The following is a 20,840-nucleotide window of genomic DNA, read 5'->3' as shown; positions in this document are numbered from 1 at the left end:
AGTCTGCCAGCATGCTCTGAAGGCCAACAAATTCAGGAATTGTCATTCCACCAAAGGAACAGAGTTTCAAAGGCAGTGCCCTCCACCCAGACTGCCCTATGAACAGTTCCCTGATATAGATGTGTCAGGACTGTGAGCTCAAACTTCCCAGCAGTTCATAAATACCATAGCATAACTTGAGGACCTAAACCAAGAAGAGCTTTATAAGTTAAAACTAACCCTTCAAACTGCACTTGGAAATGGACAAACAAGTTTGGATAAAATAAGAATCGACCTAATTCATCACTCAGAACTCAAAACAAACCTTTATTGATGTCCCAAAAATATGAACAACTTTTTGAAATTATTTTTAATTTTAACAATCCTTTTTGAAAATGAATTCTCTATGATTTTTGTTACCTTTGGTTGTTACAAGTAACATTTAAGATTATTATAATTCAATGCAGAAATAATGTGTATATTTTTTTAGTCCAGGTACTTTGTGTTTTCAGCAGCACAGTGTATGTAGTCAGTTTCACTGTTTCCTCCCTACTGACAGTCAATTTCTCCCCACTTGTTTTCTGGGGTCTTTCCCACAGAAACAGGGAAGGATCAAGCATTTTTAAAAATATGAAAATGTGACTGTAAAACCACAAAAATTGGCAGTGGTACTCAGGAGAAGGTGCAATACCTGAGATTACTTTAAATTCATTTTTGAACTTGATTAGATTTTAGACTGATGATAATCATTGAGAAAATAGTAATCTGAATATTAAAAATATATATTAAGCTCATTTTCGGAAAGCAGGAATGCAGAATCTAGCTAATTATCTCTCCCTTGTGGCTCTAATCTGTTATTCTATTACATAACAGTACAGCTTCTATAGACAAGTGAAATGGCAATGTACAACATCTGCTTGCTGCGGAACAGACATAGAATTTCGGTGAACAGTACATTTATTGCACATTGAAATTTTAATAGTAGTTAATACAAAACTACTATTATAAACTGTGATCTGGACTCCAGTATTATCTGTTTTAAAGACCTTTTTATAACACCAGCCATGCTGTATCATGCAAGTGTATTTGATTTAGAAGACTAGCTTTAGCAAAGTGTAAATTGTGACAAAAATTGTCTGCTTCCTTAGTTCTTTTTACATTATAGAGTAACTTAATATTGATGGAGCTCCACAGTTCCTAAAATCCCAGAAATTCAAGACTGAAAGAACCTAGGGAGTCATCTTGTCTAACCACTACCAATGCAGACTTTTTCTACGGTGCTTTTTTAGTGTGCTTTTTTCAGCCTATTTTTAATGATTCAAGCAATGGGGCTTCCACCACTTTTCCTGGGAGACTATTCCACATTCTAATAGATCTTACTGTTAGGAAAATTTTCCTGATATTCAGTCTAAATTTTCCTTTGCTCAATTTCATCCCATTACTCCTACATATGCCCCGTAGAGGCTGGTGAAAACTGAAAGTGAGTAGGCAAACCTGACACATTATGTGTGCTCAGAGCCAATTTACAGCAGAGGGGAAAATGATGGAGTGAATTTACAGCATTCTGTAAGTGACAGAGAGGGTCTTAGGGCACGCACTTTCAAAAAATGTTTCTGATTCTTGATGAAAACCCCAAAGGATAGAAAAACATCCAAAGGCTCTAATGAGTTTAGATTTTTTACATCACTTCAGCCAAACACAAGAATCCTCTGTAAACAGATAACAGGTAGGAACATTGTTTATGATACTACTGCCAATAAAACCAAGAGAAAGCTTACACTTACAAGGACATTGAATCATATCCCTTCCTTGTGCATCAAACACAGCAAATTCTTTATTCTTACTTATTAGGCCGAATTAAAATCTAGGCTGTAGTAAGATTTCTTGGGTTGTTACCCACCACCATATAAAATATAATGAAACACATAGCTGGATGATGTGTCTATCTTGTAAATGTTCTTGGGTAAATAAAATTATTTCTGCACGCATACATTTTCATGATATTTTGTCAGTAATCTTTCTAACAAAATAAACTTGCTAAATCACTTTTCCCACAATCCCGCCTTCTTTTCCTTTATTTCTCCTTTATTTCAGTGTCTGTTTTTTCTTATTACTATTTATTATTTTTATTACTGTAGTGTCTAGCAGTCCTAGTCACGGACCAGGACCCCATTGTGTTGGCACTCTACGCACTTTCTGATTAGCTTTTATTTAAGCCTATATCAGGGTTCACAATCTTGGCATCATGTCTGAGTCCTCTCTCTCTTTCTCCACTCACATCCAAGCTCTCACCAAATCCTGTTACTTCTTCCTTTAAAACATCTCTAGACTCCATCCTTTCCTCTCTCTCCTAGAGCTAAAACCCTGGTTCACACCTTGGTCGACTCTCACCTTAACTACTGCAACCTTCTGTCTGTCCTGCTTACATTCTGCCACTCCAGTCTACTCAAAATACTTTTTCTAAGTTTATCTTCCTGGCCATGTCACTCTTCCTTTGGAATCGCTTCTCTGGCTTCCTCTCACCTTCTAGGTGAAGTATAAGCTTTTCATCCTCATAATGCCGCTCCTTCCTTTCCTGCTCTCGTCCCATCCTACTTACCTTCCCAACCTCCTTCTTAAGCACCAGTTTGTATCCTTCTCCCATTCTCATGTTCACATCATCTTCCATACAGCCCTTTATTCTTGGATCTGAATCCTCATATCTTGTTCACCAAAACCAATCCCTCTCTTCATTCAAATCCTTCCTCACAATGCACCATTTTTAGACTAGTGTCTGTGTCTGATTTAGATTGTAAGATCCTTAAGGCATCAACCATGTCTTTCTTTATATTGGTTATGGAAGATGACAGGCAGCCAGTGAAGTAATTCAAGGTGGGGCCTGATATGATCACAGCAACAGGAAAAGACGATGACTTTAGCAGCCTCTTGAATAGCAACCGAATCTCCCTCAAATCTAACAAAAAGTTTAATAAATTAACAAAAGAAAGCTGAAGAAGTACATTAATCTCACACTATACAAGGTACTCTTCAAGGACAGGACCACAATTATATCCAGATACCTAGATAGTGGTTGAAATTGCATGAACAACAAGGAAACACAAGAAATAGTCACTCATTGACAAGTACAGCTGGGAAAACCAGAGAGCAGACATACTAAAAGAGCTGGCTGCACCATTTGTTATCAACAGTATTCCCTATGAATTTAGCACTTTGGGAAAGCATGGACAGTAGGGATGGACAAAGTAGAGATGAGTTGGGAGATGTTATAAAGGAAGAAGTAACTACTTATCAAGAGCCTCGGCATAAAGGGAGACGGACAAAAGGCAATAGGAGACACTGACATTACAGGCCAGGGAAGTGGGGAGAGCAGTGTGTCAAGGGTGATGGAGGAAAGAAAAAAAGTGAGGGATTAGGAGAAAAGATGGAAAGTTCAGTTAGGATATACTGGGGCAAATTCATATCCGGTGTAGTATCATTGACATCAGGGCTCAATTTAGTCCAATGAGTTTAAGATGGTGAGATGAGTATCCATGACCAGAGGTCAGAAAGACAGAGATAGGACACTAGATTGCTTCGAGGTGGAGTGATCATCTATTGTTGTGACTGCTATAGCCACAGCTATAACCATCTTGCCCAGGAATCACTGGCTGAAATTCTGTGTTTGGTGTTATACAGAAGGTCAAGACTGGAGGATCACAATGGTTCCCTCTGGCCTTAAAAATCTATGACTCTCTCTGGTCTCTCCCATAGCTCATTTCTTATCACTGCAGTCTATCCAAAGTGCTGCTGCAAAACTCATTTTCCTCTGCCATGGCTTTGACCATAGCCACACCTCTTCAAAACATTTCACAGCCTTCCTGTCTTCTATTGGGTTGAATTTAAAGTATTAGATTCAACCAATAAAGCTGTAAATGGTTTGGGACCCAGTTACCTGCGAGACCACCTCTATCCCCTTGACATTATATTGCAGCAAAGATCTGTAGAGGCACTCAGGATGGAGCTGCCTTGATATAAGAGAGTTGGAATTAATGATAGGGAATTCTCTGTGAGGGGTTCTGTCTTCTGGAACTCACTCCTCACCTTGGTCCTCCAAGACACAGATTTGTTAACCTTCTGGGCATACCACCAATCCCATCTTTTTCTCTCTTCTCTAAGGGGTGGGCTGAGGTGGCTATATTCTTTTATATTCAGCCTACGGGACAGGTGCCCAGAAAGTACTGGCCCTATGGCTATATTTTAGAAATATGAAGAAATATATATTATACCAGATGCAGCCTTCTTACCCTCTCCTTCAGGGCAGTGCACTGTCTCATCTACACTCTTCTTTCATCCTACTCTACTTCCCGGCCCACATGTTCTTCCCAGTCTGCTCCCCCCAGAGCTCCCTTTGACTCCTTCTTCCACTCTGCTGGCTGCCTTCTTTCATGCTGTTCTCTGAAACTGAACAGCCACCCGTCTCTTGTGCCTTCAGGCTCTCCTCCCTTCATGTCCCTTCTTAAAACCCACTTGTTCCAGGATTACATCTGTGGGGAAATAGAACAGGGCAGCCTTTTTTTTAATAGCCAGAGCTGTGAATCTGAAGGCCCCGAAATAAACCCTCCAACAAAGATCTGTTATGCTGACTGCCCTTACACAAAGCAGTACAGGCCTAAGCCTGAGCAAGACTGAACAACACAGTTTTCTGCCAAACTCGGTCAAGGGTAATGGGCAGAGGAGGGAGGGGGAAGGAACAATGCAAACTGCTTTAGCAATATAATAACCGCAAGTTTATGAAATACATTAAGAAATTGCTTTTGCAAAGAGCTGATCACTCTTGCAGTTGTAGCTATCTGCAAACTTTCCAATTCCAGCTATCTGCACTATTATCCAATCATAGATCGTCTTTAGGCATCCCATGGTAACCCCCCTTAACCCTTAACCAAACCCCCCCGGAAAATAACATGTACCTTGCCGAGAAATGGACCCAAACTGGTGCCAAGTACCACCCCTAGGGAAAACCACCAAGCGCCCCTCTACCCAAATAAACACCCAACTCTTGGGAAATAATGAGGAGGGTACCGGGGGGGGACACACAGACCCCAACCCCAATTTCTTAACTCATGGCGTATTGTTTGTACTTTGCTTGCGGTTTAATGAAATAAAAACCCGCCTGCAAGCGGTCCTCGGTGTGTCAGTCTTCGGACTGCACCCCAGTGCACTGGTATGTATGTCAATAAACTGGCCTCAGGCTTGAGTCTTTCAACTAAAATCACTGTGTGGGTGTCTTTGACCACGACACATCTATTCCAATCTCCTCACTAGTTGTGTTCCTGTGCACTCTTGCTCCTGAATGTCTGTTGTGTTCTGTTTTTATTTGTTGGATTGTAAGTCCTTTTGGCCAAGAGAGTCTTGACTTCATACCTATTTACTTTTATGGCACCCTATCTATCTATCCATCTAAATAACTTCCATGAATTAAAAGTTGGCAATATAATGATAAAACACGATCACACATGGTACTGTTTCCACTCAGTGATTGAATGACAAACTTCTAAAGTAGGGGAATAATGAATAGTAAATAAATAACACACTTCTGTACAAATTTTCAGATGAATCGTTGTTCAGAATTTTGTCCCTGCCCTATCGGAATGTTGATATGGTAACTGGTGTGTCTGCATGTGGGAACCTTCTTCATGCTGAAACACAGTGTGCGGCAAGATGAGTTTATAATGTAGCATTGCAGCCAGACCCGTTGTAGTCTAAAGGGGAGTTTAAATGCAAAGAAATAGACTGGAGAAACACTGCAACAGTATTTCCAGCTAACTTCCTCATTTCTGGAGCTTTCTCCAAATTGTAACACCCTTTTCTCCCACTAGCAGGACACACAAAGCAATATGAGGTAGTGAGAAAGAGTTACAGTTATAGAGAAAGATTGATTAGGATTCCCCCCCACGGCGAGGTATTCCTGACTATGCCAAGAAGTGCAAAAGATCTTTGTACTCAGTAATCAGGCACATTTGAAAGTCTTAGTAATTTGAAGGCAAATTTAACAGCGAATAGTGCAGCACCTAAGGTGAATTACTATGTGCTGGAATGTGGCAAAGCCCTCTCTGCTAGAATGATGTGTTTATTCTTCATAGTGAATGTGTGGATGGTTTCTATTTCCTCCAAAAAGCTTCCCCGATGTCAGACTAATTTCTTCCTGATTTGCCTTACAACTCTGAAAGTATTTTATGGAGCACAGTGCCTGATCCACAGCTGAGAACACTCAATGATGGTATACACCATGCTGTCTTTCGCCCTCCCCCCTTCATTCTTTGTAATTTGATTATTTGGTCACATCTTTGAATACAAAGTGCTACACTGATGTATTTGTCTAAACCTAACATCTTCAAATACAGTGAGTAGCTAAATGATGTATCTTAATGACATACTTTCAATAATTCTTATAGTGCAAGATCTCAGCCTAGATTTAATGTTTAATATCCCTGGGATTTGCACTGAAATTATTACACACATTATGTATTCTACTCCTTGGACTTGGAATTAATTTCAAAACAGAGCAAAAGTGCATCCTATTTGTTTTCTTGAGGGAGTTCACATCAGTAACAGTCTATTTATTCTGGAGTTTCTGAAGTTCAAAATACCCTTTCACTTTGCTGTGTTGTTTGATCTGTACAGAGGAACTACATGGCATATTTTATTTTTGTTTTTCATCTTGGATATTCTATTTTCTTACTCACTTGAAAAATAATCTTTATTCTGTCCAAATGTACCTCCTTTAATAATGGACACAGGTTATTATAAAACACTCATAGTATCTTCAGTATGTAACTGTCAAAAATAAACAGTAAAATAACTACATCTCCATCTATTTTGTGAAAACCTGCCATAAGAAGAGAATTCACAGTCTGCAATGCTTTGATCGATCAATCAATCAATGCATTGGCTATGTTTCTAATACAGGGGCTTAGCTGCTGGAAGGACTCCAAACATGACAGAACAAAGCAGCTAAACCTATGTTAGGTTGTGATCCAAGAATTCCCAGACAATAAATCTTTAATTTGAGAGACTGGCAACCATCACAAAATCAGAATTAAAGCAACATTTAGCATTGGTAATTTTCTTGATGTTATAAGAATTTGCCTTCTGAAAGGTTTAGCCTTTATACCTGGTATATTTCCAAAACACACCTACCCACCTCCCTCACTCAAAAACAAATAGTGGTGATGCTTCCTTCTTTTATAGTCCCTCCTGAGATGCTAATGTGCTCTAGCTGGTCTCAAACCCATTCCTCCACATACACCACCCTGTTAGGCTCCCTAGCAATTTCTGCAATGAGGGCGAACACCTGCATGAGATATTCTCCTTATGAAGAGATTATTAACCCTTGCCTTGCCAGCAACCCCATCTCAGTTATACAATTACAGGTTAGACTAGATGGCCTCCTGAGGTCCCTTCCAACCCTGATATTCTATGATTCTATCAACCCCCAAGGTGGTGGACAGGGTTTTTATTTGATTTCCAGGATCAGTTATGCACTAGCCTAAACCTCATGCACAAACAGTTTCTTGGCCACATAATTCCTTTTACAAGAGGCCCAGAAGGCATGTAGGGTATCTTAAGAACAGTTTATTTTAAAAATTGAGTCCAATTTTTTTCTATATGTTAAATAAAAGAGTGTAAAGAACTACTATAAAGAAAGAAGCTGTATTTTAGTGCACAAAAATGCTTTCTTTAAAATCTCTCTCTAAACCATTTCTTGCTGTTATATATATTATTTATCATTAATTCTTTGCACTTTTCATACAATGAACCCCAAATCTTTTGCAAGCAACCTTCACAATACACCTGTATGGTAAATTAAGTATCATTATACCCATTTTACAGATGCAGAAATGGATGCACAGAAAGACTGGTTTTTCAAGGTCACTCAGTGAGTCTGTGGCAGAGTTAGGACTTGAGCCTTGAGTTCTGAATGCCTGTCCCCTTTTCTAGCCACTAGAATCACTTCCCTTTTCATAAGCCCATCAGCAGTATATCACTCAAAGCCCAGACCAGCTGCACTTCTAACCTTGTCTCCACATGAACAAATATGATCTTCTCACTCTCTCTGAAGCACAAATTCTCACTTACATAAATGAGAAGCCCACAGGAACAGCAACTAAAATGCAAGACCAAAAATATGGGATGGAAGCCTTGTATGCCTGGATCACAAGGGGCAGGGCAGGCAGATCAACAAAGGGACTTACGTGCCTAAACTCTAGATTTAGGGGCTACTGTGATCCACAAAATTCCTGCTCAGCTACTGCCTAACTTTGTAGGTGCCTAAACTCACTTGGCCCCTAAATTTTCCACGGCAAAAATTCCCTTGTCACTGAAGCTTCTATCTCAGGCAGGCACCCAGACATCTAAGTCTCAGCCCAGATGGATGTAGGCAGGAGAATGCCTTTCGTGTCCAGTCCTGCACACAAAATGACTGGGGCAGAGAAGGAAGTAGCAATTACCCTTATAATCTTTAGTCTAGTGGTTATGGACCTTACCCAGGATGTAGAAGACCCTGGTTCAATTCCCCTTTCAGCCTGATGAAAAAGAGAGATTTAAATAGGGGTTCTCCCCTCATCTGAGTGCCCTAACCACTGGACTATAGAGTTGTTGTTCTCACTATGTTTCTGGTCCAATTAACATTTAATACAAAGTGGAATGGCTTCTACAAGAGAGACTGGGAAACTGCCTGCTCAAGATATCCCATAATCCAGTGGTCAGGGCAGTCAGCTGAGAGATAGGAGTTGCCTGTTTGAATCTTAGAATATCAGGGTTGCAAGAGACCTCAGGAGGTCATCTAGTCCAACCCCCTTCTCAAAGCAGGACCAACACCAACTAAATCATCCCAGCCAGGGCTTTGCCAAGCTGGACCTTAAAAACCTCTAAGGATGGAGATTCTACCACCTCCCTAGGTAACCCATTCTAGTGCTTCACCACCCTCCTAGTGAAATGGTGTTTCCTAATATCCAACCTAGACTTCCCACACTGCAACTTGAGACCATTGCTCCTTGTTCTGTCCTCTGGTACCACTGAGAACAATCTAGATCCATCCTCTTTGGAACCTCCTTTCAGGTAGTTGAAAGCAGCTATCAAATCCCCCCTCATTCTTCTCTTCTGCAGACTAAACAATCCCAGTTCCCTCAGCCTCTCCTCATAAGTCATGTGCTCCAACCCCCTAATCATTTTTGTTGCCCTCCGCTGAACTCTTTCCAATTTTTCCACATCCTTCTTGTAGTGTGGGGCCCAAAACTGGACACAGTACTCCAGATGAGGCCTCTATGTCGAATAGAGGGGAATGATCACGTCCCTCGATCTGCTGGCAATGTCCCTACTTATACAGCCCAAAATGCTATTAGCCTTCTTGGCAACAAGGGCACATTGTCAACTCATACCCAGCTTCTCGTCCACTGTAACCCCTAGGTGCTTTTCTGCAGAACTGCTTCCTAGCCATTCGGTCTCTAGTCTGTAACAGTGAATGGGATTCTTCCGTCCTAAGTGCAGGACTCTGCACTTGTCCTTGTTGAACCTCGTCAGATTTCTTTTGGCCCAATCCTCCAATTTGTCTAGGTCACTCTAGACCCTATCCCTAACCTCCAGCGTATCTAACTCTCCCCCCAGCCTAGTGTCATCTGCGAATTTGCTGAGGGTGTAATCATGCCTTCATCCAGATCATTAATAAAGACGTTGAACAAAACCGGCCCCAGGACCGACCCCTGAGGCACTCCGCTTGATACTGGCTGCCAACTAGACATCGAGCCATTGATCACTATCCATTGAGCCCGACAATCTAGCCAGCTTTCTATCCACCTCATAGTCCATTCATCCAATCCATACTTTTTTAACTTGCTGGCAATCCATTCTCATTCATCAGGCAGAGGGGGGAATTAAGCGAGGGTCTCCCACATCCTGGGGGAGTTCCTTAACTACTGGGCTAAAGATTATAAGGGAGGCCTCCCTCCCCACCACAGCTGTTTTGTGTGGAGTTAAGTAGACACCTAAGCCATTGCACAAGAACATTTACGTGCCTGTTTCCTGATTCCAAGAGAGGGTGTTATGATGACCACAGCATATATGTAGATGAGATAGATAAAAACATCAACCACTCTTGCTGGAAGATTGCAACATAACACTACTTTTATTTTTAGGATTCAGAACAATAAGACACAGTAACCAAAACAGAGAGAGACAAAGCAGGCTGCTCTCTAAGACAGAGAGCACCTTGTTCTGGGCTGCATTTTTTCCAGAGTGATTCTGACAGCACACTTTTTCTGCAGAGCCTCTGAGCCTGCAAGAAGGACCAGGAAACTCCTTATAATTAAAGTGACAGCCTACAATTCCAATATAGTTGCCAAATACACCACAGAGGGGTTTCCAGTTGTGGATCCCAAGCCTCCCTGCAGACTGGACTTAGGAGCCAAACTCGGAGAGAGGGGTAGGGCTTAGGACACACCTGTCTCATTACCACTGGCTGTCTTAGGTAGCTCCCTGCCTATCACACTGGTTTTTGTGGATCCCTTTCTCAAGGGACTGTCTCTCCACATTCATTGTGTAGGGAGCCTAGGCCCCTAACCCAGGCTTTGTGGATCATAATGATTTTCAAGATGCCGTAAAGTTACGTGTTGCAATGCTCAGTGTCACAGTGCTGAAGTTCTTTGTGGATCTGGGCTGCATATCCTTGCTTAGCCCATCGGTCCCTATCACTGATATTTTACTGTTGCTGTTTCTGAGATGCAAGGGCTCAGTTGCAGAGAGAGTTCCAGGTCCTCTTACCTGCCGTGTAGCATTTTGGGAGACCCTATCCATGCCCCCTACTGCCCCCTCCCTCACCATCTGATGAAGCACAGTAGCAGTGCTATTTAGGAACACAAAAACAGAGGATTTGCCATGCTGGATCAGGCCCAAGGGCCGCCTAATCCAGTGTCCTGTCTCCGACAGTGGCCAGTACCAGGTGTTTTAGAAGAAGGTAGAAGAAACCTCTCGCTAGGCAGATATGGGATAATGTGCCCCTGACATTAGGTCTCAGTTTGATCTCTAATAGTTAGAGATTGGCTGAAGCATGAGCTTGAATATTATTTAAATGATTCCCATCTATACCAGACAGGCCAGACAGGACAAATGCAACTGTGGCCCTTCTACACTCTGGGCATGAGATCCTGAGTGTCTGGGATACATATATTGGGGGGTTTGCTGGGTTAATGAGTCTGGTGTATGTAGTCAGGATAATGGGCGTCGACCAGTTTTTCTCCCCACCATGAACTGGCGCATATCTCCAAAGGGCTGCATTCCTGCCAAAGGGAGCCACTGTCTTCCTTTTCCCCCTTCTGCTTTGGGTTGGAGAAGAGGTGAGCACTTGGCCCTGATTAGTACTAGAGCACCAATTTCTCTCTCAGCCAGGACAAGGACAGGAATGTACAATAGGAATAATAATTTTAATGAGAAACTCAGAGTGCCAAGAGAACTTCACCAGTGAAGTGAAATTAGCTCTTCTATATAAACAGTTAGTGGTGCCAAGGGACTAGTCGTTCATTGCCCAGAAGGAAAGAAAAAAGAAAACCACAAGAGCCTTTAAGGGTCCTTAATCTTAAGAATGCTCTTGGCTGTTAAACACATAGGATTTGCTTTGTACTTCAGCATACAAGCATAGAAGACATCTCAAGCATAGAAGACATCTTCCCTTTCCAATGCTCTGAAGCTATAAGGATCTAACAGTAAATAAGTACAATAACAGCTGTCCTATACGGCATATTTTAAGTTTCCAATTCAAAGTTCAGTGAACTGGTTTTAAAGCTGTATTTGACAACGTCAAAATGTGTGCTGAAATGTACAGCTTAAGGAAGTAGGTTGTGATAATGAGGGTCAGAATTTCTTCACACCAGATCACGCCTCCCCTGCTTCTGTGCTGATGTTTGATATAGTGGAATAGAGCCCCCAAATATATAGAGAATCAACATAGGAATGCAGGCCATGTTTCAATTACTATTATCCACCTGCTGTCCATATAGATGCACCAATGGCGTCCTCCACGCTGTCTGGAGGGTCGCAGGAAGCAATACATCTGAAAATGCATATACTCCCAACAACAGGAAGCACCAGCCAAGAGGTGGGAAGTATGTTCCCTGGGACAAGCAGCACCCTCTGAAAAACAACCTACCCTGTGCTTGCAAAGTGTCTCAACAGCCAGTCCTACAACCACCCATTATTAGCAGCCCTCTCTGGATGTTTGTCCATAAGGCAGGATTTCTTGCCCACGGCGCAAGAACCCGCAGAAGAATTTTCTTTCATAGATTATGCAGATTCCAAAGGGGAAGGCTCTATCTCATGCACATCTGATGTTGTAAAGACAAATGTTTTATGTTTACTTGCTAAAATGTACTCAACCAATCTGACGCAAAAGAGGCCATTTTATGAAAGTGATCCTCCTTTACACTTGAGAGCTGAGACAAAAAAAATCCCACTGGACTATATCTGGAAAATGGCTGTCTCAGCATGTCTCTTTTTCACCTACAGTAGGACGAGAAGCAAACGATTGCAGACCCTGAAGAAAAAGACCCAGAAGCCTTATGAGAGGCAGCCAGCTGAGTCTGGCATTTCCATTTCTTTTCTGTTCAAGGCAGCCAGCCTTTTTTGGTTTTAATTTGTTCACAGTTTCCTCCTTAAAAACAGAATTGCATCTCATTCTGTCTAGGGCTGAACACAGGCATGACCCTGGCTAACACAGAAGAGACAAACCCTTGGGTCACAGTGTGGCTAGACCATATGAGATACTGCGAGCGTCCAAGGTCAGTGAGGAGCCCAGTATGACCTTGACAATCTGTGGACAATAATCAGGGTAACATTTCTTCTGCCTAAAATACGAACATTCACAAAAATTGAAAGGTATTGCTATGTAATTATTATTTTGTGTTGGCCTGGCTTTATGCTCAGCTGCTGTGGATTGGCCTCGCTCTATTGGAGTGCATAGAGCGAAGCCAATTTTCACCAACTAAGGTTCTGGGTCTACTGTGTGCAATTGACTAATTAGAACAAACCTTATCAAGGAAACATTTCATCACATTTTCTAAACAAAAATCAACAGCTGTTTATTCTTAGAAGAAATATTCATGTTTGTTTTTCTTTAAGATATGTAGTAAGTCCAGACTATAGACTTTGCATCAATAATTCTAAAAAGGCTCGACCTATATACCACATTGCTTGTAATATCTGATATTGAATTCAAAGTCAAATCTGTCTCAAAATATATGATGTTTTAATTAAACATACGCACACAAGATTCAGAGATACCTCCTTTTCAGTCTCTCCTTTGTAATGTTTAGGTCTTTCAAACTCTAAAGAGTAACTATGCAATAATGGAAGCATGTTTCATATCTATTTTCTCTTTATTACTTATAGGTTATCTGTATTATCCCCAGGTCTCCAAATCTCTAAAAACAAGTGTAAATAGTCATTCTTATTAACTGTAGTGTCACCTGCACTGATATGGTCAAATCTGGTAAACAGCAGGTTCTCCTGCTGTTTTACTCAGTCAGCAACATGCTCTGCGTCTGGCAGATGCTTCTGTTTTATATTTCTTTTAGGCAGCTAGAAACCCTATGGACTTTTTGAAATTCTTTTCAGGAACCAGTGCCCTTCTATCTAATAAGGACCATTATGCTAGAACAAAGCAATGAAGAAATCAGAGATGTACCAAGTCTCTGAATTTGGGTCCCTAAAATTGCCCTATGAATATATCACTCTTCTGCCAGGTGTTGTCAGCAGCAGCAAGGATTAGGTTCAAATAGCTGGGAATCCCACTTAAAACTAATAAACACCACCAACTTGAGCCTCTATCCAGAATTTCTGGGATCACTAAATACCTTCCCTGGGTGCCGTTAATGGGCAGTACTCCCCTGTCTCTCCCTGCCTCTCCCCCCAACCCTCCCACCACAAGCTTTGAGCATGTGTATGAAACAAGGAAAACATTATTGGGGAGGAAAGGAACACGGCATCAACCTGGGAAAACACGTTAATAAATACATCCAAATGAACAGTAAGTAATACCCTTCGCCCTGGCAACTTTGGCAGGAGTCCATTAGCCCAGTTTCCCACCCACCAGTATGAACATCCACCAGACAAACGTCTTTTTACCACGTTCCTTCCCCATCCACTAAATCCCACTCAGGATTTGGTGTCAATGGGTAGCATAGTTCCAGACTCCTAAGGTGCACTAGGGCAGGCCTGTCTCCAGTCCCTTGGGAAAAGCTGCCTGATCCTATCCTGAAGCTCCACCATCTAACCCAAGAACAGTGATTTCAGCTTTATTTAGTGGCTGGGTAAGAGGAACCTCACCAGTGTTCACTCACCTCTGCTGCTGTCCTCTGCAGATTCAGCAAAGGGCATTGCACACTGTCCAGGAGCTGCCCTTGCATCATCTCAGTCAAAGAGCCAGCTCTGTTTTATCTCCTATCACAAAGTCCTCTGATTACCTCATCTCTCACTGGAAAATCCTCTCAACAGCACAGGATCCTCAGGAGAGAGAAACCAGTCACATAGAAGACCCTTGAGCAGTCTTCTTGACACTGCAAAGGCACTCTTTTCCCCCATCTTCTCTCTATCTAACCAATTCTGATGTGTATACAGTTATGGTGGCTCCAATAGTGTCACTGGATGAATTCTGGGTAGAAAGCATATACAAAAGTAGCCATATTTCCCCCCGTTCCCCAGTAGGTGTGGGCAAAGGGTCTCTTCCCCTCTAGAGATTCTGTCCATCTTGAGCGCTGGGTAAATAACTTAGGCAGATGAAGCAACTCTGAATCCATTCTTCCCCCGTTCATCAACAGATGGGAGCAGAGAGCTCCTTACCCTCTAGAGCTTCAGGCCACACAGCTTACAAATATAATGTGATAGATATGGCAATTTCTTGCAATATCTTTGGGAGATCTTACAGTATTCAATTTATGTATCATTGTGGGTCAGTGATTCCTTGGGGGAGGATGACCTTCCGGAATTAAGGACAGTAGGGGGTGACTAGGCAATTTCACTCAGGTTCTAACACCTCCAGAGAGATGCCCCCACCTCAAGAGGCCAGTGTATACTGGTTCAAACTGGTTTCTCCAGAGACCAATAGAAAAAGAAGGGACTTTTGGATAAATAGCCTGCATTTAAACTGACTCAGGGCCTTCCTTCTGATCCAGCAAATCGATAAGACCTTCTGTCTAAGAAGAACCCCTCCAGTCCTTCCCGGGAGAGGTTGGCAGGACTTTGGCCTGCTGAGACCCCATAAGACTGATGGGTGACCTCTGGTAAGCTTTTTGCATGCATATAGGATCTTTTATTGATTTTAATATGTTTTAATAGATTCATATATTCAAAGGCCAGAAGGGACCAGTGTGATCATCTATTCCAGGGATGACCAACCTGAGCCTGAGAAGGAGCCAGAATTTACCAATGAACATTGCCAAAGAGCCACAGTAATATGTCAGCATCCTCCCATCTGCTACCCTCCTCCAGCCCCCAGCGCCTCCCGCCCACCAGCAGCCCCACCAATCAGCGCCTCCTCCTCCCTCCCCACGCTTCCCTCCTGCCGCAATCAGCTGTTTTTCAGTGCGCAGGAGGCTCTGGTGGGGTGGGGGAAGGATCAAGGGCATGGCAGGCTCGGGGAAGGGGTGGAGTAGTGGCAAGACCTGGGGCAGAGCAGGGGGTTGAGCAACGAGCACCCCACAGCACATTGGAAAGTTAGCATCTGTAGCTCCAGCCTCGGAGTCAGCGCCTATGAAAGGAGACGCATATTAACCTCTGAAGACCCGCATGCGGCTCCGGAGCCACAGGTTGGCCACCCCGATCTAGTCTGACCTCCTATAAAACACAGGCCTCAAAATAATTCCTAATGCGTATCTTTTAGAAAAACAGACAATCTCAATTTAAAAATTGCCAGTGATGGAAATTCCACCGCGACCCTTGGTAAATTGTTCCAATGATTAACTACTCTCACCTTTAAAAATGTATGCCTTGTTTCCAGCCTGAATATCTCTATAATTCTTTTCAGCTTAAGAATAAATGTGCTTGCTTATAAAGAGCTGTGTAGTAACTTATAACTGCAGGCAACTACATTGTTGATAGCTTTCAAAGAGGAAGCAAAGCACAGATGCTGGCCTATTTAGGCAGTCTGGATTGCTGTGGATATCACAGTATAGACTCATAGACTTTAAGACCACCATGATCATCTAGTCTGACTTCCTGCACATTGCAAGCCATCAACTCCTATAGTTGGCCATTACCTCTGGCTGAGTTACTGAGGTCCACAAATCTTGATTTACAGACTTCAGGTTACTGAGAATACATAATTTACTCTAATTCAAACCAGCAGGTGATCCATGCCCCATGCTGCAATAGAAGGTGAAAAGCCCCCAGGATATCTGCCAGCAGATCTGCAGGGAAATTCCCTCCCGACACCAAATATGGCAATCAGTTGGACCTTGAGCACGTGGGTGAGACCCATCGGCCAGACATCTCGGAAAGAATTCTCTATAGCAATTCAGAGCCCTCCCCATTTAATGTTCCATCTCCAGCTATTGGAGATATTTTCGCTAACAGCAGTCACAGATGCTATTGTAGGCAACCTCATCATATCATACCCGCCATAATCAAGCTCAATTTTAAAACAAGTTAGTTTTTATGCCCCCACTAGTCTCCTTGGAAGACTGTTCCAGAACTTCACTCTTATGATGGCTAAAAATGTTCATGTAATGTCAACCCTAAACTTGTTGATGGCCAGTTTATATTCGTTTGTTCCTGTGTCAACTTTGGGCCTTAACTTAAATAACTCCTCTTCCTCTCTGGTGCTTATCCCTCTAATATATTTATGGAGAGCAAACATATCTCCTCTCAGCCTTCATTTTGTTAGACTAAATAAGCCAAGCTCCTTAAGTCTCCTCTCGTAAGGTAGATTTTCCATTCCTCTGATCGTCCTAATAGCCCTTCTCTGCACCTGTTCCAGTTTGAATTCATCTTTCTTAAATATGAGCAACCAGAACTGCACACAGTATTCCAGATGAGGCCTCTCCAGAGCCCTGTATAATGGACATAACACTTACCTATCTCTACTGCAATACCTCACCTGACGCACCCTAGGATTGCATTAGCCTTTTTCATGGCTGCATCACATTGGTGGCACATAGTCATTCTAGATAATGGTCTAGATAATGCTTAGTCCTGCCTTGAGTGCAGGGGACTGAACGAAAAGACCTCTCAAGGTCCCTTCCAGTCTTATGACTCTATGATTGACCAATACTCCCAGATCTTTCTTCTCTTCTGTCTCTTCCAAATAGTAAATCCCCGATTACAACAAAAATTCTTGTTATTAGTCCCTAAGTGTGTGACCTTGCACTTTTCACTATTACATTTTCATCCTATTTTTATTACTTCAGTTTTCCAGTTCATCCAGATCTTCTTGTATAATATTCTGGTCCTCCTTTGTATTGGCAATATCTCCCAACTTGGAGTCATCCACAAATTTTATTAGCACACTCCCACTTTGAGCCAAGGTCAATAATGAAAAACTTAAATAACATTAGTCCCAAGACCAGTCCTTGAGAAACTCCACTAGTAACCTCCCTCCAGCCTAAAAGTTCACATATCAGCATGACTCATCGTAGTCTCCCCTTTAACCAGGTCCTTATCCAGGTAGGTTACAACCTGTACAGCCTTGAAAAATCCCAATCAGGAGGGAGTGAGATGCGGGTCTCTGCCTAAGAGAAGTGATGGCTGAGTAGCCAGGAGTCTATAGTGGGTATCCTTGGTAGACCACAGAGGGGGAAATCCAGGTGCAGTTGCCCTGAACAGTGACATATACATTTTAAAATCCATTTTACAAATAACCCTTTTAGAGACTAGTATTATTTTCCTATTCAGGAATATGCAAATATTGGTTTGATCCCAAAGTTAACATCAAAATCCAAATGTCACCAATAACCCGGAGTTTTGATTTGTATGAATCACTAGTAGCAAGGGCTCCATCCACTAAAGTATGGTTATTATATTTCATTTTCCTCGGGGCTGCCCAGCTATACAGTCCAGTCCTTGTGTTGGCAAAATTTCCATTCAAGTGAATGGTAGTTTTGCCTAAGTAAAGGACTTATGGATTGGGGTATGAAAGGCTCTGAGATAATGTATCAACAATAAAACAATGTTAAAGTCTGATAGATTTGTAAAACACTCGTATATGTTTCATTTTGGGAAGAAACACTTGGCATTCTCAGCACCCCTATTCAGAACTCCAGCTAATTCTGCATTGTGTACAGCGATGTTTTTAATGGATTTCAGAAACTAGGAAGTGGACCTTGAGAGTTTATAAAGACACAAACTGTAACCACTATCAAAATTACAGCAATTAGCAAACAATTACCATATGCTGGTATTTGATGTACCACACTCTTTCTCTATCCTAGGAACAGGTAATTAGTGGGGAATCTGTGGAGTTTATTTTGGCAGCTGTCTTAAAAGAAGACCTTGGTAGTCTTTTTTCTCGGATAAGATTAGAAAGGTCTATAATCTAAGTGTAAAACTGACAAACCTAGCAGGTCCCCCAATGTTATGTCCAAGTACATGTCTTCTTCTACTCTATATGGAGCCACATAATGATTTCAAACTTCTTGGGAAAAGTGACTGGACAGTAAGTGGCTCATTTTCAGGGCACTCAGTGCTCCAGTTGAAGAGAGCAGCGAGTGCTGAAAAGCAAGCCCTTAGAGGCTATAAATGCAAAAGCCCTTACCCAAAGCTCCTCATTTTTACGTTTATTTCTGACATGGACTTTAATGGATCCAAAACTCCACATTGTTGGAGCATTGGAATGATCCTTCCACACATACTAGACTTCAAGCATTTTAATAAGTAAGTTCTTATGATGTTTTCTTGCTTGGATGTGTTTTTAATAAGTTCTCTTTAAGAGACATATCTGTATCCTTGCTGACACTGAATATTTACATTACTCTGTGCGTGAGCCCACTGAATGGATTAAATTGCATCCCAAAGACTCAGCCAATAGCAAGGGACAGCACCTTGCCACTTCACCTCCAGAGCATCCTAAAGAAGGAACTGTGGCCCAGCGAGCCACAATTTCTTCCTTTCTTCCCCCTTGCTGATAGTAATTTCCTACTAGCCCATACCAACAGCAAATTCCTACCACTACACCCATCCCTAAGCCTGCACAACTTCCCCAATTCTCTCCCAATCCGTGCCCATATCGTCTGGAGAGCTGGGAATGGGCAACAGAGGATGGATCAATTGATGATTATCTGTTCTGTTAAATTCCCTCTGAAGCACCCAGCATTGGCCACTGTTGGAAGACAGGATACTGGGCTAGATGGACCATTGGTCTGACTCAGTATGGCAATTCTTATGTTCTTATGTACAAAGCATTCCTCTCTGCATACCCAGACCCTCGTGCAGGAAGAATGCCCAAGTTCATAAGACACGGAGGAAAATTTATGCCCCTTCATGAGACATCCTGCCTAAGTCAAAACGTAGTCCAGTGAAACTATTCACAGATTAAAGGTACTACTTAGTGTGAGTTAGGATGCCAGAATCTAGTCCTCAGACTGTGAGTTTCTAGGGGCAGGAGCATGTTTTCTATTGCATCTTGTACAGTGTTAATCACATTTCTAGTTCTTAACAATTAATAATAATTTGGTAAAGTAGTTGAAAGTCATTATTAAGGAAAAGAGGGAGTAGACAATCATGAACTGCTCACATATTCTGAAATGTATACTGACTGTGGTAATTAAGCATGCAGAAGATGTTAAGATTATGAAATTACTTGTACTAAGGGGTGATCAGATTTTGTTGGGGCGGGAGGTTGTGCTTTGTTTTGATTTTGGAACACGCAAATATTATCAATTTTTAGGCTAGCTACTGGTGTATCTTAAAACTACAGATACAGAAGTGTGATAGACTAATCCAGATTCTACAAAAGACATGCCATAATAGCATATTCAAAGTACACAGAAAAATGAACATGAGCAGTGCAATTAAAAGACAGCATTTCTAGAATTGTTAATTGTATGGTAATTGGAAGTCAAAGCAGAGTCTATTTAAAAATCCAAGAAGTCTATTAGGAGTCCACAGAACCAACAGCATGTCAACAAAAATTAGAAAAGGAGACCAGATTTTAATTGTAAATGGGATATTAATCATCAGCAGTACAGTTTCCCAAGTGTAAGTCAGAGATAGTTGTTTGACATTTTACATTTTACTCTTCATTTTAAAAAAAGCACACGAGTGGCCTGCAGATGGGCAGGTTTCTATTAATTGGTAGCTAATATACAGTTAACCCAGATAAGGTAAGAACAAATAGGGCCAAATTTTCAATGTGGCCTTTGATTGCGTACATCCAAATGCTGTAATCAGGGACATCATTGCATATTGCATGAGTTTGGAAGCATGCAGTCAGAAGCCCGTGTTAAATCCAGGTGAAGATTTTTGACCGACACCCCATCCCAAGAGCCAAAGGCTGGGACTAATGTATTCTGTAACACACTGGACCTTAGGTTCCACAATATGAGAGCCTTCTTTTTAGTTAACTTTCAGATATTCATCTAGGTAAGGTGCAGACTCAGAAATGATTTAAGGTTGGCAGATTAGGCAAAAATACATTCCTGCATTACAAAAGTGTTCAGGATAGTGACTTTTCTCGGTAAAGGTTTCCATATGAGCACTTTGTATACCATATTAGTCTTCTGAAATAATCACCTCAATAAAGATAGTGCTTCTCAGGTGCTAATGTATTTTTGGCATATGTAACGATGTCCCAGGTGGTTATTGGCAGGCTTTGAACCCAGGACTTTCACTGCTATAGCACAAACTGC

Source organism: Malaclemys terrapin, chromosome 2 (assembly GCF_027887155.1).
Source record: "Malaclemys terrapin pileata isolate rMalTer1 chromosome 2, rMalTer1.hap1, whole genome shotgun sequence".
In the NCBI taxonomy this organism is placed as follows: domain Eukaryota; kingdom Metazoa; phylum Chordata; order Testudines; family Emydidae; genus Malaclemys; species Malaclemys terrapin.
Note: the sequence above shows the minus strand (reverse complement) of the source record.